This window comes from Mesocricetus auratus, unplaced genomic scaffold (assembly GCF_017639785.1).
Source record: "Mesocricetus auratus isolate SY011 unplaced genomic scaffold, BCM_Maur_2.0 Super-Scaffold_100010, whole genome shotgun sequence".
In the NCBI taxonomy this organism is placed as follows: domain Eukaryota; kingdom Metazoa; phylum Chordata; class Mammalia; order Rodentia; family Cricetidae; genus Mesocricetus; species Mesocricetus auratus.
The window spans coordinates 8,763,209-8,779,235 of record NW_024429194.1 but is presented as its reverse complement, the minus strand read 5'-3'; the positions used below and the strand labels follow the sequence as shown (position 1 = coordinate 8,779,235).

At 42.2% G+C, this 16,027-nt stretch overlaps 1 protein-coding gene across 1 annotated transcript in view; it reads left to right on the top strand.

The window, feature by feature from the left end:
• Positions 1 to 1,345: 1,345 nt before the first annotated feature.
• Positions 1,346 to 16,027, top strand: part of Fer (FER tyrosine kinase) — a 295,423-nt gene continuing 280,741 nt past the window's right edge. Inside the window, exon 1 of the mRNA XM_040752941.1 lies at positions 1,346 to 1,362. The gene's annotated coding sequence lies outside the window, so the exon portion shown is untranslated. The remainder of the gene's footprint in view (positions 1,363 to 16,027) is intronic.

Below are 16,027 nucleotides of genomic sequence, written 5' to 3'. Positions count from 1 at the left end.
GCCCCAGCAACAGATGGTAGAAATTCAGATCCAACCTCCTGAGGTTGGACCTGGTGGCTGTAGAGCTGTGGTCCTACCTACTGGGAAGATTAAGGCAGAGAGAGATTGAAAGTTCAAACCCTGCTTGGGTGTAGAGGGAGTTCAAGGCCAGCCCAGAAAAGACCCTATTTCCCAAACAAAACCGGATCGGAGATGTAACTCTGTGTCACAGTGCTTACAACTCACAAGCCTGTGGCCTTTGTAAGAGTGTCCATTCTGAGGGTTGTTTCTGGGCAGAGGGTCATAGTGGTCTCTGCTCATCCCAAAGTGAAGCAGAGACGGGAGAAGTAAATGCCTGGCCTCCAGCAAGCACTCTAGGAATGATAAACATCACTACTCCCGCTCCGGCTTGTAAGAATGCTGTTCTGCCATGAGCTCATTGGTTCTGTCCTCATTGCCCCAATTAATTGGGCTCTGACCTGTTGGCCACACCTCTTCTTGTTATATCCTTAAGGCAGGCTAAACAATGGCAGCACAGTGGGCTGGGCATTTGGACGAGATGCACGGACCTGTACACCTGCTACTAGTTTAAATTTTAAGATAGAGGAACGAAATATTTCCCAAGCATCTACAGATATCACAGAGATAAGAAACTAAATGGGGGTGCGGGGCACTTCCATATGGTGAAAATGTTCACGATTAACATTTTAACAACTTTTAAATATATCCTCTGGGACACGTTTGCACTGTGAGTGCCATTTTGTGTCTCGCCCAGGGTGGGATGAGTTTTGTTTTGTCACTTATGTAAAGATCTTTACAGCCAATTTATAACATCAGTTCCTAGGAAGTGTTGTTCTCTCACTGACACTGAAGGACATATTTAGAAGGGCACATTGGAATAATAAAATTCTGCAATAGGCCCTCATATCATACACACCATACCCTGCAACTGAGAACCAGTTAATGAAATTCACAAGTGGTTGGTGATGGGAAGTAGTTCCTGTTTATGGTGAATGACCCACTCAGCACCCATCTCTGCCTTTCTGGACTCTCTTGCAGCTAGGGTTCTGGACGAGAGCTTGGTTGCAGCAGTGAGTAGTGTGCGTGTATGTGTGGGTGTGCTGGAGCCGCTGGAAGTTCCTTCATAGGGAGCTGTTGGCTCACTGCTTCTGGTAGCTGGACTCAGCATTCCACCGCCAAGTTATCAGCTTCCTGGTAGCCTAGGAGCAGCATTCAGTGTCAGTGTCTGGTCACCAGCTCCAGCAGAAGCCAGGCACCTGTGGGAACAGCACAGGCAACCTCTGTCACAGTGTTTGTCCTCGCCAACCCACACCGCCAGGCAGACCCTTGTCTTCTGTCCCTTCAATCCATCCAGTCATTTTTGTGAGTACCTGATTGCTTATTTTTATTCCTTTCTGTCTAATGCCTGGTAGTGTCTTTTTCTTGCATTGAATTCTATGTGGATGTCAAGAATAATTAAGAGCTATATGGGCTTTAGAACAACACTCAAGCTTATAGCCCTGGAGTCATACTTGAAAGTAGGAAAGAATAAAGTGCATGTGATAACATGTGTGATTATGTACAGAGAAATCATAGAGGGTTATGTAAAAAAATCTATATTTATTTCTAGAAAACCCAAGTGGGGTCTAAGAGAGACACTTATGCTTTATGCATGCTCCTCTTAAACCATTTTTAAAATCATTTTCATGAACTACCTGCTTTCTTTTTTGTTTGGGGAGAAATATATGCTTTCCAATTAAAAACATTTTAACTATAGAAGATAACAGACTTGTGTAATAATTCGAATGCATAATTGAACTTGGTTGATGAGATGGCTCAGCAGATAAAAGTGCTCACTGTGCAAGCATAACATCCTAAGTTCGAATCCCAGCAGCCACAGGAAGTGAGAGCCTCCCCAAAATTGTCCTCGGACTTACACACACACATCATAGTAATAAATTAAATAAAACATTACCTTATCATGTATCTTTTTATACATTTTAACTGTAGCCTTGGCTGACCTGGGACCCAGAGGTCAACCTGCCTCTGCTTCCTGAGTGTTGAGATTAAATATGTGTACCACCATGCCCAGCATTAAAACCTTTTTTACTTCTGAGTTATGATACACCTGGCAGTCTTAGAAATTATCTGAATCACCTTTCATTGGAATGAAGGTGCTATTAACTCTAAGGCATGATATTGCATAGCATAAAGGAAAATGTAAAACCACAAAACCTGCCGACCAAGTGTTACATGAGCCAGGAATACTCTGTGCTGCTTTTGTTTTGTTTTGTTTTCTGACTGAGTCACGTGTCTCTGGAAGTTGTGCAACTTCTGCCTAACATCAACAGGAAATTTATGATACCTTGGTGATGATTGACATCTTAATGATGGCTCTTCAGAAAGCATGACTTGGTCACACCAGCCTGTCACTACTTAGGAATGTCTTTCACTCTTCCAAGGCCTTTCCGGTTCCTTAGCTCTGGCTGGTGAATGGCAGACATTCTCAGTCATTCAGTGTGATCCGTGTCCTCTCTGGATGGTTCTACATGAGTATATGCAACCACAGTCTTCTCTGCAGGAGCAAACTGGTGGGGGTTTACACATTAATTGTTCGTTGTTGTTTCTTTCTTCCTTTTTTTATTTAAGTTAGAAACAAGCTTGTTTCACATGTCAATCCCAGCTCCCTCTCCCTCCCCTCCTCCCCATTCTCCCCTTCAGGCCCCCCAGTCCCCGACCCAATCTCCACTCCGATCCCCAGGGAGGGTGAGGCCCTCCATGGTGGATCTCCAGAGTCTGTCATTTCATTCAGGGCAGGGCCTAGGCCCTCCCACAAGAGTTCAGGCTGAGAGAGCATCCCTCATTGTGGGATGGGCAGCCAAAGTCCATTTGTACACCAGGGATAAATACTACTCAAGGCCCCATAGGTTCCCTAGGTCTCCTCACTGACACCCATATTCAGGGGGTCTTGATCAGTCCCATGCTGGAATCCCAGCTATCAGTCTGGGGTCCAAGAGCTCCCCCTTGTTCAGGTCAGCTGTTCCTGTGGGTTAAACCAGCCCAGTCTTAATCCCTTTGTTCATCAGTTCTCCCTTTCTGTCACTGGATTCCAGGAGTTCAGTTCAGTGTTTAGCTGTGGGAGTCTGCCTCTGCTTCCATCCGTTGCTGGATGAAGGTTCTGTTTCCCAGACTCTCTGGCAGTGGGATTGTAGGCTGGCACTCCCATGATTCATGTCTAAAATTCATAAATGAGTGAGTATATACCATGTGTTCTCATTTTGTGACTGGGTTACCTCACTCAGAATGATTTCTTCTAGTGCCATCCATTTGCCTGCAAATTTCAAGATTCCATTGTTGTTGTTTTTTCCGCTGAATCGTACACATTGTGTAAATGTGCCACATTTTCTCTATCTCTAACACTGGTGGAGGTTTACCCGATAATTTTTAATTATGTGTGTGGGTGTGTGCGCGCACATGAGTGCAGGTGCCCTTCAAGACCTTAAGATCGAGCCAGATCTCTGGGAAGCGCCATTACAGGTGGTAAGCAGCTGTCTGGCGTGGGGGCTGGGACCCACACTTGGTTTTCTATAAGAGCAGCAAGGGCTGTTAAAGGCCGAGCCTTCTCTGCAGCACATGGATTCAGTTTCCGTCAATGGTTACAATGAAGCTCTCCTGCTGTCCTTCTGAGTCCTGGTACCCATGGGACTTCTGTTTCCAGGCTGAATCACAGCGGACTTTTAAAGGGATTATAAATGGAAATGCAATTCAAATTATGTAGCATCACATTGCAGATGATTCAGCCGACAAGACAACTAGGCTAATGTGCCCAGGCAGCAACACCTGGGTCAAGAGTGGCAGAATGCCACTGGTTATGTCACAGCCCAATGCCAGAGCCCTTAAAAGGTGAATGCCAACTGTCCTCCTTAGCCCATGTGAAAATGTAGTGCTATTCTTTTGGTCCTCAAATAACCCCTCAGTCAATTTTATTGCATCACAGATGAGAAACAGTGGGACGTATAGTTCTTAAGAAGCAGGCCCTTTCAAATGTAGTTAGTTACTCTGGTCCCAGTGCCTAAGATCTAAACGACCTATGGGTAAGGGTTGGCCCATACTGTACTTGTCGGAAGAGTAATCAAAATGCACAGCATATTGAAGAGTTGGGAAGCGATATCATAATCTTTTAAATGTAGCTGGTAAGGATATGAACAATAGATTGCTGTTTCTACAGTAGCATAGCTTGATTGAGAATATGATTTTCAGGACTAGTGAACCTACCCATAGTGCTGGTAGTTTTGTAGTGTGTGTGTGTGTGTGTGTGTGTGTGTACACAATGTGTAGATGCCCACACCATGGCATGTTTGTGAAGATCAGGGAATAACTTTGAGGAGTTGATTCTCTCCTACTTCTCCATGGTGTCAGGGTTAAACTCAGGTTGCCACTCCTGTGGCCCAGGCACCTTTATCCACTGAGTCAGTCAGTGCTGCTAGCTTTGACAGCAAAACAATTTGTTGACTTATGGATCATCCATGAAGACACATTATATCTTTCAAATTTATAATTTGAAATTAGCTTGTTGTACGAAAGGTTTTTCTATGTTTATTGTATTTATGTTTATTACTATATATTGACAAAATCTTACAGTACTTAGAAGTAGTCTTTGTCTTAAGAAAAAAAAAAGCAGACTTTCTTGGCAAGACAGAAGCAGGGGACTGCTTTGACATCAGCTGTGCCGGAGACGTCTTCTAGAAATACAGAGGCAGCAGATCCAAAGGGAGGAATTCTTTACCTCAGGCTGTGAGCTATTTGAAAGCAGCAATGCTCTCTGACGCACATGTGTTCAGTATACACCGCAGAACCTGACAGGATCTATCAAGAACCAAGCTGAAGGCCAATTTTCACTTTTCCTCTCAAGGCCTCTGTGTCTACCATGTCCAAGGGCCATTGTTTGAGTTCTTCACATGTTGAAGCTGAAGTCCAAAGTATTTGTTTCTGTTCTCCTCCTCTGACCTCCTCCGTGTGTGAAGATTCATTAGACAGAAAGGGGGGAGCATATTAAGCTTACCATTAACCTTTTCTTTTGGCATGTGACCAGTTAGGATTTATGAGATGCTAAAGGCTCCAACGTCTGCAAAAGGGAACATAAATGTATGAATGGGAGTATTTTTGTGTATTGAGCTTGGAATAATGTAGTCATTTGTTTTCCTTGGGGCACTATGTATCTGATATGCTTTTATTTTCAGGTGGCTAATGACCCACTAAACAAATTAGATATATTATTCTAGTCCATCATGGGCTAGTGGTCTATTTCAGCTTTGCCTTACCAAGCTTTCCAATCGGGTCAGATGCAGTCGATCCGAATACTATAAAGTATGAGCCCCTTTTCCTCTCCATTTTATGCTAATTGTTTGGGCATCTATTATTGTGAATCAAAATTCTATTGTCAAGAGACTAACATTTTAGTTGAACCCATTGACTTTTTGTGTGTGTGTAGTTTTCAAGACAGGGTTTCTCTGTATAGCTTTGTCGATCAGGCTGGCCTCGAACACACGGAGATCAGCTTGTCTCTGCCTCCTGAGTGCTGGGACTAAAGGCATATACCACCACCTCCCGGTAAACCCACTGACTTTTAAGGGGAAATTATTACTGAGGTTCACTTAGATCAGACCTTGTAACAATTTAACTAAATTAAATAACTTTACAAGCAAATTTTATCAACCAGTGGTTTTTTTGTGAAGATTTATTTTATTTTTAGTTATGTGTATATGCGTCTCTGTATATATGTACATATGGGTATAGACACCCTCAAAGGCCAGAGGAGGTGGATCTGTGTGTGTGTGTGTGTGTGTGTGTGTGTGTGTGTACATGTGAGTACAGATGCCCACAGAGGTCAGAGGTGTTGGATCTGTGTGTCTGTGTGTGTACCTGTGAGTATGGATACCCACAGAGGGGTTGGATCTGTGTGTGTGTGTGTGTGTGTGTGTGTTGTCAGAAGTGGGTTCTCTCCTCCTCCTATGTGGGTTCCAGCGTTAGAACTCAGATGATGAGGGTTGGAGGCAAACATCTTGCTGAGGAGTCATCCTGCCAGCCCTATTTTAATTTTAATGTAACTGAATTTGCTGATATTTTCTTCTATGGATAATATACAGATATTGTAGGTGTAAATTAAATGTGTTTGCTTCCTCTTCTGATTTTTTGTTTTAATTTCAAAAACAGAGTGTATGTATGTGAGTTAATGCTATATCATATATAATTCAATTTTAATAAAAGTTATATGATTTCATTATGAAATATACAGATAAAATATTAAATATGTCTAAATAATTTAAAGAGAAATAGAGGGAACATGATTATCTGGTGACTCATCACAGCACGATGACTCAGCAAGTAAAGATGTTTGCCACCAACCCTTATCATCTTTATTATTATTCATTCTTTGGGTCACTTTAATCAGAGCAAAGGACCAGAGAGAGCTCAGAGTCCCATAGTCCCCTCAAAGACACCTCTTCTGATGATATCCTGTAAGGCCCGATCTCCCAATAGCACTTTAGGCTCTATTAACATGTAAACTTTTACAATACAATATCTTTTTCACATTGCTAAAAGTTTTACCCTTATACCTAAAAAGATAGTGTTGCATTTATTTCAAAACATTTTTATTTTCTATCATATTGAGGTCTTTATCTCACATGAAATTGATTTTTGTATTCTATGAGGCAAAGAGTCAATACATTTTCTCCATGTGGAGAACATGTTTTTTATGCATCATTTATTAAAGTCCATCTTTAACTAATTCATTGATCAATAATGTGACCTCGATTATATATGAGATATCTCCGGACTTCCTGTTTTGTCCCTATAGTGATATCCCAATTAATATGTGTCTATAATAAGCCTTATATATTTCATGCTTTGCTCTTCAAAATGGAACTGGGATTGTTCATTTGTTTTGATACTCATATAAGTTTTAGAATCAGCTTATATAGAGTTTTATGAAATACTCTTAGTATTTTTTAAAATGTACTACATTTTTAATTTGTAGGACATTGTCCTTGTAAGATTGTAGAGTCAACTTACTCATAAACTAGCAGTTTTTGTTCCATGATGGTCTTATACATGGCTGTGGACTGTATCTGTAGTCTCTCCCTCTGCGCTTCCTATTTTAAAGACTAACCCTTACTATGATGGTCCTTGGAAGCAGAAATTTTGGAAGGTAATTTGGTCATGAAGGTGGAACTTTCATACATGGAACTTTTCTTCCCTTAATTTATAATCTTATTTGGATTTGGTTTGCTGTGGAGGTTAAAAGAGGGACTCTGGTCTCCTAGGACTAAAGCTAGAACAGTTGTCAGCTGCTATGTGGGTGCTGGGAGTTGAATCTGGGTCTCCTGGAAGAGCCCTAAGTGCTCTCAACTGCTGATACACCCCTCCCCAGCCTCTGGGACTAGTGCCCTTACAATCAGAGATCCCGTAAGGATTACGTTTCTGGCACTGAAAGGGTACAAGAAGACAAGCCTTCTAAACCAGCCAGAGGCCTATTGCTAGATACCCACTGTGTCTATACCCTGACTGTGGACTTCCCAGCCTTTAGAATATGGAAATTAAATGTGTTGTTAAAGCTGCACGGCCTTTGGCGCCTTGCTGGCAGCCTGGACTGTTAGGATGCACGTATGTGTCAGAAACCGCTCACGCCTTTCCACATCTGCTTGCCATGTTCCCTCTGCTCTAGAAGGTTGTCTGTGGCTCCTACTTCCTGATTGTGTTCGGCCAATAGGAGGTCACAGCAGCCGATTGGCCACAAAGACTGGTGCAGGCTGAGTTTCCCTAAACTGAGCCTTGCTGCTTGTCTCAAAGTGGTTTGATGCTCTTTCCCCCTGAGTTCTTATCTTCACCCGTTCTTTTGGACAAGAAATTATAACTTTTAAAAAAATATATAGAATAAAGAGTACAAGTCTGAGTATTGGACATTAAGGCTCATTTAAGGGGTGGTCTCAGAGAAAATTCTAAGTGGGATTTCATTTTATTTTATTTTGGTGATCCTAGGACCTAAAAGTCTTGCCTTCTAAGCAATTGTTAACCATAACATTTTCGAACATAAATGATGTGCCTTGCTCTATGCTGGGTGGGTTATATATTTATCTCCGTTCCTACAATGATTTTATGAGATAGATTTTATTAGAATTGTCTGCTTGTTTTGTGGTGCGTGCGTGCGTGCGTGCGTGCGTGTGTGTGTGTGTCTGTATATGTCTCTCTGTGTATGTGTTTTGTTTTTTGACACTGGCTTGGAACTCCTGTAGATGAACCCTCTACCTCCTGGATGACAGGACTAAAGAGTATGCTTCCATGCCCAACCAAGATAGGTTTTGTTACCTGGATTTCTTTCGCAGGTAAGCTTAAAGATGCTTTCCCAAGATGGCAGGGATAGTTTGTAAGGAAGAACAAGAGCTTTACCTCAGGGCCCCCTGATTCCAGTTCTGTTCATTTGTTCCATGCTCTGCCTACATGTTACCATTCAGTTAGTGCTTGAAGAAAAGTGTCCTCTTAGGCTGTAGCCTCAGTAAGTGATAAAGGTGACTTTTCAGAGGCTTTATCTGGCTGGGTGACCTCCAGAGTTTAAGGAATGAAGGAGGGAAGAAACCAAGATGGTGGGGGGAAGGTTTTGCAGTAAAAGGTTGATGATGGATAATATTAATTGCTAAAAAAGCTCAAGTTCCATTTTCTGACAGACTTCCTGCCGCATAAAGCCTGACTTCTCATTGTGAGAAATGCCCCCTCTGAGGCGTTCCATCCTCCTCATCGCATGGAAGAGCTGGACAGCCAGCCTCTGGGGACAGGGCAGCTTGTATTCCACACACAGAGCCTGGCACGCTTCCAGCCACTCACTGGGATCTGGGCTCTCCTCTCTGAGTCTTGCCGAGGGCCGTGTGTATCCTCATTAACATTAATACAGCAACTGTCTTCCAGGTCACCTTGTCCCAGCAAACAGAGGGAAAGATATTTAAGCTGCCATCCTCCTGGCTGTTCTTCCTAATAGCTCTCCCACCTGATACTTAAGGACAGGCAGGTGCCATTTTAACAGAGCGCTTGCAGGGAGGTTGGGGGAGCAATCCGCTTTCACCTTGAAACTCAACTCTCAAAAGAGAAATCATTGCTATCACAGGAACCAGGGAGCATCTGGGAAGGCAGTAACTGAAATGTTCACAGTGGGGGATTGGGAGACTGAGAACTACTTTCCTCCCTGTCCTAGATGAGCCAAGAGAAAGGAGAACCAAGGTCAACCTCCCTCACACCTAGGCACTGTCCTGTAAGAAAGACCCAGAACCCCCCCCCCAAAGAAAGGGGCTCAGGTTAGCTGCCAAATCCCCCTTTTTTCATTGAATTTTTAACTTCCTTTGACTCATACATTTTATACCTTAAACAAAAATCTTTCCTAACGTCTTTTCAGCAATTATTAAATCATAGGGCACAAAAATGTTATACAAACAGTTGGGGGAAAATAAATATGAAAAGTAGGGCTGCAAAAGCTGTAATAATAGACCTAGAGAAAAAAAAAAGCCATGTTCGTGTCACAGTCTTCTAATAAGAACAACAGGATGCAAGTTGTATTTATGACACACTAACATTAGTAATAGGAATGATAATAATTACAGATTAACACTCCAGGATCGGAATGAATGAGAAGTCACAGAAGATTGCTAAGTATAGAACCAATATGTCTTACATCACATGGCTTCAGCTTTGGAAACTGGGTTAGAAGTTTAAAAACGCAGAGATACACTAACTGCTTTTGTGTCGCTTTAACAAAATGCCCTACAGAAACAGACAACGTGACAGTATGAACGACAGCTCTCCTTGCTCATTTGCCACGGCATGGTACAATACAGCACTTACAGGAAACATCTGATTCAATTGACGCCAGAGAGGACTTTGTAAGAGTTAGAAGCCTAAGATAAAAACAAGATGACAGACAGGGAGAATTTGGATGTTTTATGTCCTTGGCAACACATAGAATGAGTGTGTGCTGTTTTAAGTGTAATTAAAAGTTTTCCGGTGATGAAAATTGCTCATACTTCATTTCTTAACCCAATTAGAGATTTCCACAAATAAATGAAAAGTGAGATACCGTGTACTCTGTTTTGTTTTTGTACTGTAAGTATTTTTCCTTCTTTCTTTTTCTCTTTTCTTTCTTCTTTCTTTCTTTTCTTTTTCTTTTTTTTTTGGGGGGGGGGACAGTGTATCATATGTAGCCCTGGATAGCCTGAACCACTATGTAGATCTGGCTGTCTTTGAACTCATAGAGATCCTTCTGTCCCTGCTTCCTGAGATTAAAGGCATATGCCACCATGCCTGGCCTATCACTATTTCTTTCTGACGAAGGTAGACTATTTAGAGGAAATGACATTTTTAAAAGAAAACTTGAAAGTTAATTCTTATGAAAATGCGGCTGGAGAAATGGCCCATTCGTTAAGGTTACATCTTTCTCTTGCAGAGGACATGGATTAGTTTTCACCGTTCATGTAGGGAGGCTTGCTCCTACCTGTAACTGTAGTTCCACAGAGATCCAACACCTCTACGGCATCTATACTCACATGTACACTACATGCACGCATGCGTGCATGTAATTGTAAATGCTTGCATTAAGATGCACTAGGGTTGGAACACATATCTTGGTGGGATGACAAATGTTCACAATGCATTAGGGCTGGTTTTAACCCTCAACACCCCACAAAGACTCTCCTGATATGGACATATAGTCATAGTCATAATGTTTACATTTTACTGCCATTTACTGTTTTCCAGCGCTGCTCTGATTTCTATTTGCATATGAAACATATGCTACTCGCTGCAGGGCACTGAGGCAGATGCAGGCAGATCTCTTGAGTTTCAGGCCAGGCTGACCAACATAGCAAGTTTTAAGTCAGCCAGGGCTACACTGCTACACTGTGAGGTCCTGTCTCAACCCCGCCCCCCAGATAATACTAACAATTGTAATGAATTTAAATACATACATATGTATATGTGCTGTTCACATAACATTTGTATCTCCCCACACCTTCCTTTCCTGAACTACCTGGAGGGAAGGCTGCCCCATGGCCGTAGAGCCTCGTGAACTTGAGTCCCTGCTGCTTCCTTCTGACTACTGCCTTACATGACAGCATGGCTTCCCTCAGTCATCTGCAGCATTTTGGCACAATGCCTTGATGTGTTATCCGAGGAAACTTTATGATCTAGGCACCAAGAGCCATGTACTCCAAAATAAGTCACTCATTCCAAAACTCAGTTTCTTAATGTGCAAGGTCTATTGATAGGTTCCCCCCAACCCCAGACAGGGTTACTCTGTGTAGCATTGGAGGCTGTCCTGGAACTTGCTCTGTAAACCAGGCTGGATTCGAACTCACAGAGATCCTCCTGCCTCTGCTTCCCGAGTGCTGCGATTAAAGTTATGTGCCACCAATGCCTGGCTCTATTTGATAGGTCTTTGAGCACTAAAAGTCTGTGCTTTTCAAGCATGCAGCCGTAAATTGCCAGTTATCTCTAGACCGTGTCTTCTGAACAGCATGAGGTAACTGGAAATTAGGTGAGGCTAGAAGAAAATCACACATACAAGCCATTTTCTCACAGCCAAAGTTACACCATTTGCTAAACTGCCTCTGAATGAAGATAATTATAAGAAGTTCAAGATAAATGTGCAGGCTAATTTTGTGTCAGCTTGACACAGGCTAGAGTCATCTGAGAGGTGGGAACCCCAACTGAGAAAATGCCCTCATAAGATTGGACTATAGGCAAGCCTATAGATCATTTTCTTAAATAGTGATTGATGGGGGAGGGCCCAGCCCATGGTGGGTGGGGCCATCGCTGGGCTGGTGGTCCTGGGTTCCATAAGAAAGCAGACTGAGCATGCAATGAGGATCAGGCCAGTGAGTAGCACCGCACCATGGCCTCTGTGTCAGCTCCTGTCTCCCAGTTCCTGCTGGATTTAAGTTCTTGTCCTCACTGCTTTTGATAATGAACTATCGTATGGAACTATGGGTGAAAAAAAAAAAACCCTTTCCTCCCCAAGCTGCTTTTGGTAGTGGTGTTTTATTGCAGCAGTAGTAACCCTAACTAAGACAATACATTTGTGAAAAATCTAAATTATATGGTATGTTTAACTAAATGTCTCAGTTTTAATCTCAAATTAGAATTTTATTCAAATTGAGCTAAAATTGTGACAGCTATAAATTGTTTTTGAAATCCAACTAAAATGACTTATAATATTTTCTGCTTTGCACATAATTTACAAAAATGCAGACAGTGGCTCGAAAGTATGTAAAGGCAGATTTAAAATTGTGTAAAAACCTCCAAAACAATACAGAGAAACCCTGTCTCGTAAATACCAAAAAAAAAATTGTGTAAAAAATTTATTTAAATTTTTATTTTATGTGTATGGGGTTTTTGCCTGCATGTATGTGTGTGTACCCTGTGTATATAGTTCCTGAGAACGCTAGAAGAGGGTTCAGATCTGGAACTGGAGTTAAAGATTGTGGGTTCGGAAAATTAAACTTGGGGTGCCTGGAAGTACAGCAAGTGCTCTGAATGGCTGAACCATCTCCACACTCTAAAATTATATTTTAAGAGAATTATAAAAGAAATCTTTTGTCACGGATTAAACTCAATCTATTGGAGGGCAGGGCTTAATATGTAAGCACTGGCATTCTTCAATTTGGCATCAATAGGAATATTGATGAATTTTCAAGTCAGTTAGGTACAAATGAATCATTCCACTGGTACTGTCTTTGATACACTCTGTGTGAAAGTCAGTCCTCACCCTACAATCTTGAGCATTTCATATAAAACAGAAATCATTAGAAATAATTATAACAATAATGAATAGGTACTCCCATTGAGGAATCTATTGTTTTCGACTTTCATATCTACTTAGCACCAAGTTTAAAGGGAATACTCAGGCCTCTTGTCATTCTCAGGCAGAGCTGATGTTACCTCTATGGACTTTGGATAGTATCAGTAGAGCTTGTAATTTGTTGGGGTACAGGGAGATTTTAGTTTGTTGGGGTAGAGGTGAACATTTAGCTAGTATGAGAGCCTCAGGAAGACACCAACACTTTGGACCCACTTAAAACTCTACAAAGCACAGTGCTTCATGTTCCCGGAGATGGGTGGCAGTTAATCTAGGGATCAAGTTAGACACTGCCATAACCTGAACGGTGAGTAAGGTGTGTTCCCTTCTCGACCCAAAGGATAGTGTGATTAGAGTCATAGAGCAAGCCAAGAAGACAAAATGGAAACCCAGCCCAGCCACTTAAAGCACAGAAAAGTCCTCAACAAAGGGTACCCTCAACCAAACCAAAGCAAAGCCATCCGTACCATGACATCTCTTCTCTCTTCAAGAGGGAAAACCCACCTCCAGCATGAACTAAAAATATATGTTAATATCTACAAAGGACTTGACACCCATTTTTTTAATGTAAAGGTTTGGGATTATACAGGAAGAGAAGAAATATGTGTGTTTATGCAAACATACTCAGACTGTATGTACATGTATGAATTATGCTCGTATAGTGACATTAGCTAACATGTGACATTAACTGCTAACCTTCAGGTAACAGCCTACTGTGCATAAATCACGTCCTTAACACCGTTTTCCTGCAGTGTTCTCTGTATCTGTAACCTCAGCTTCCATTTCTGTCCACTGAAGCTCTATGGCTGCCATGTTTTCCTCCAGAACCCACTGCCTGCTCAGGTGGGCAGGTTTCTCCACAGAAAATGCTGCTACCGTTACTCTAGGCTGTGAGAGATGTGTCAGTCATCTCTTCGCGTCTCTTTCTGCAGCTTCAGACAAGCCCTTCCAGAATCCCACCTAGCATGACTGGGTCTATATCATGGCCATGAAATGTCACAGAAGATTTAGGGATCAAAGGAAGCAGAGCATGACAATTACTACCTGCCCAGGCCTAGACACATCCAAAGATCCCAATGATGTCATTCCTGGCCATTGGATAAGTGCCCAGGGCTGGCTCCTGTGGAAACACTCCACAGTTTCTGTGCCCTTGGAGCAGTGCTGTTGACAGTAGCAGCAGACAGAGGAACAAGTTCTCCTCTCACCTTTGTAAGATTGCCGGTTTACGTGCTCGGCGTGATTGACAGGGGGATTTCAGGGCTTTACAAATAGCCCCGTCACTTTGGTTCCCTCCCACTCCCAGTCCTCGGCTCATTCTGAACATCCAACATTAGTACAAATCCCTGATCACAGATGCTCTCTCTCGCCTCTTCCCTGATGTCTAGAGCAGGGATGTCTCTATGTTTCATTGTACGGACATACCTTGTCATTCTTCAAGGCACACCGTATTGCTGCTTCTCCTTGGGAGCCTATCTGTCCCCATCTCCATGCCTGGGTCAGGAATATCAGGAATACTCTTCGATCTGGGACACACTGTAGTTATCTCTGATGCACATCCTATTGAACTGTACCACAATTGTTTCCCTCCTCTATGAGTTTAGAAACTCCCAACGTAGACCACTGTTGACCTTTGTGTTGCCATGAACCTGCTCCAAGATTGTCACTAAGATTTTAATGAATGCTGTTTCAGTGTTTCCATTCCTGGAAAGCCAATGCTATTTCCGATAGCTCTGGTGGAAAGCTGCAAATTTACATAATTGAAACTATGGTTAAAACAACCATGAAAATTATGACTCCATGATAGAGATTGGAACTTATAAATCATAACGGCATAGAAGACGAGGAGAGGGGAAGGGAGCAAGCAGATGGAAGGTATAAGAAGTAATTTCTTCTGTGTACAGCCAAGCCTTCGAGGGTACATATTAAGATGATAAATCAAGTCATAGATATATAGGTACGCTGTAAGACACAGAAGTAATCACAAGAATATAGAAAAGTTGCGGAGTTAATTAAACCCAGGTTTATATGGCATAATATGAAAAAAAGGTTAATGGAGGTACAATTTTAATATAACCCCTACCAAAGTTCATGTGTTAGAGGCAATCCCCAATGCAAAGGATTGGAAAGCAGGACCTAATTAGGGATGTTTGGTTACAATAGGGTGCTCGTGGCTGAATTTATACCATTATTACAAGAGTAATAGGATTCTGGCTCAACCAACCTAACAGGATCCATGCTGAGGACAGGACAGGGTGATCAGCATCGCTAGAGAGCGACCCAGGGTGTGTGAAGGACAAACAATCACTCTGGCTCCAGCCTCAAGGAAACCTGTTAAGTGCAGAACAAAACAACTGTTGAAACCCAATGTGTAAGACAGAATCATAGACATGTTCAAAGGATGTGAGACCAAAGAGAGGAGCTGGTCTGTTGGTGTAGACCAATGAGGGGGGGTGACTATTATGTGGTAAGTAGTCTACCCCCTAACCATAAACAAGCAAGAAGAAACATTTATGTTTTTAAATCATATATATGTTTGCGTGTGCATGTGTACATGTGAATGCAGGTTGCAATAGAGTTCAGAGGCATCAGAACTCCTGGGAGCTGGAGTTACAGGTGGTTGTGAGGCCCCTGCCGTGGGTGCTGGGAACTGAACTTGGGTCCTTTACAAGAGCAGTGAGTGTTCTGATCTCCTGAGCGATCTCTCCACCCCTCCAAACAACAACAACAAAATGTTTTTAAGAAGAAACTGCTAACTAACTTTCTGGGCACATCTTCCGTACTACTGTGATTATGCTATCATCATGGTTGTATCTCTTTTTTGGGGGGGTCAGAAATAAACAGTTTGAAAATGCCACTGTCTGATAAGTATCGCAGAAGAAAAGTAATATACAGGGAAAATATAATTACAGTGATGTGAACAGTCACGGGTAAAGGAAATCTGAGGTTGAAATATGACAGCATGGTGGCACACATCTGTTAGCCCAGTACTTTGGAAGCAGAGGCAGATACATCTGGAGTTCAAGGCCAACCTGAGCTACAAGAGACTCTGCCTCAAAAAGACAAAAACAATTTTTAAAAACAAGAAGAATGCAAACATGCCAGTGAAATCTCCTCTAAGTCAGGAAGGTAGGTGGTAGCATGAGCCTGACTCAG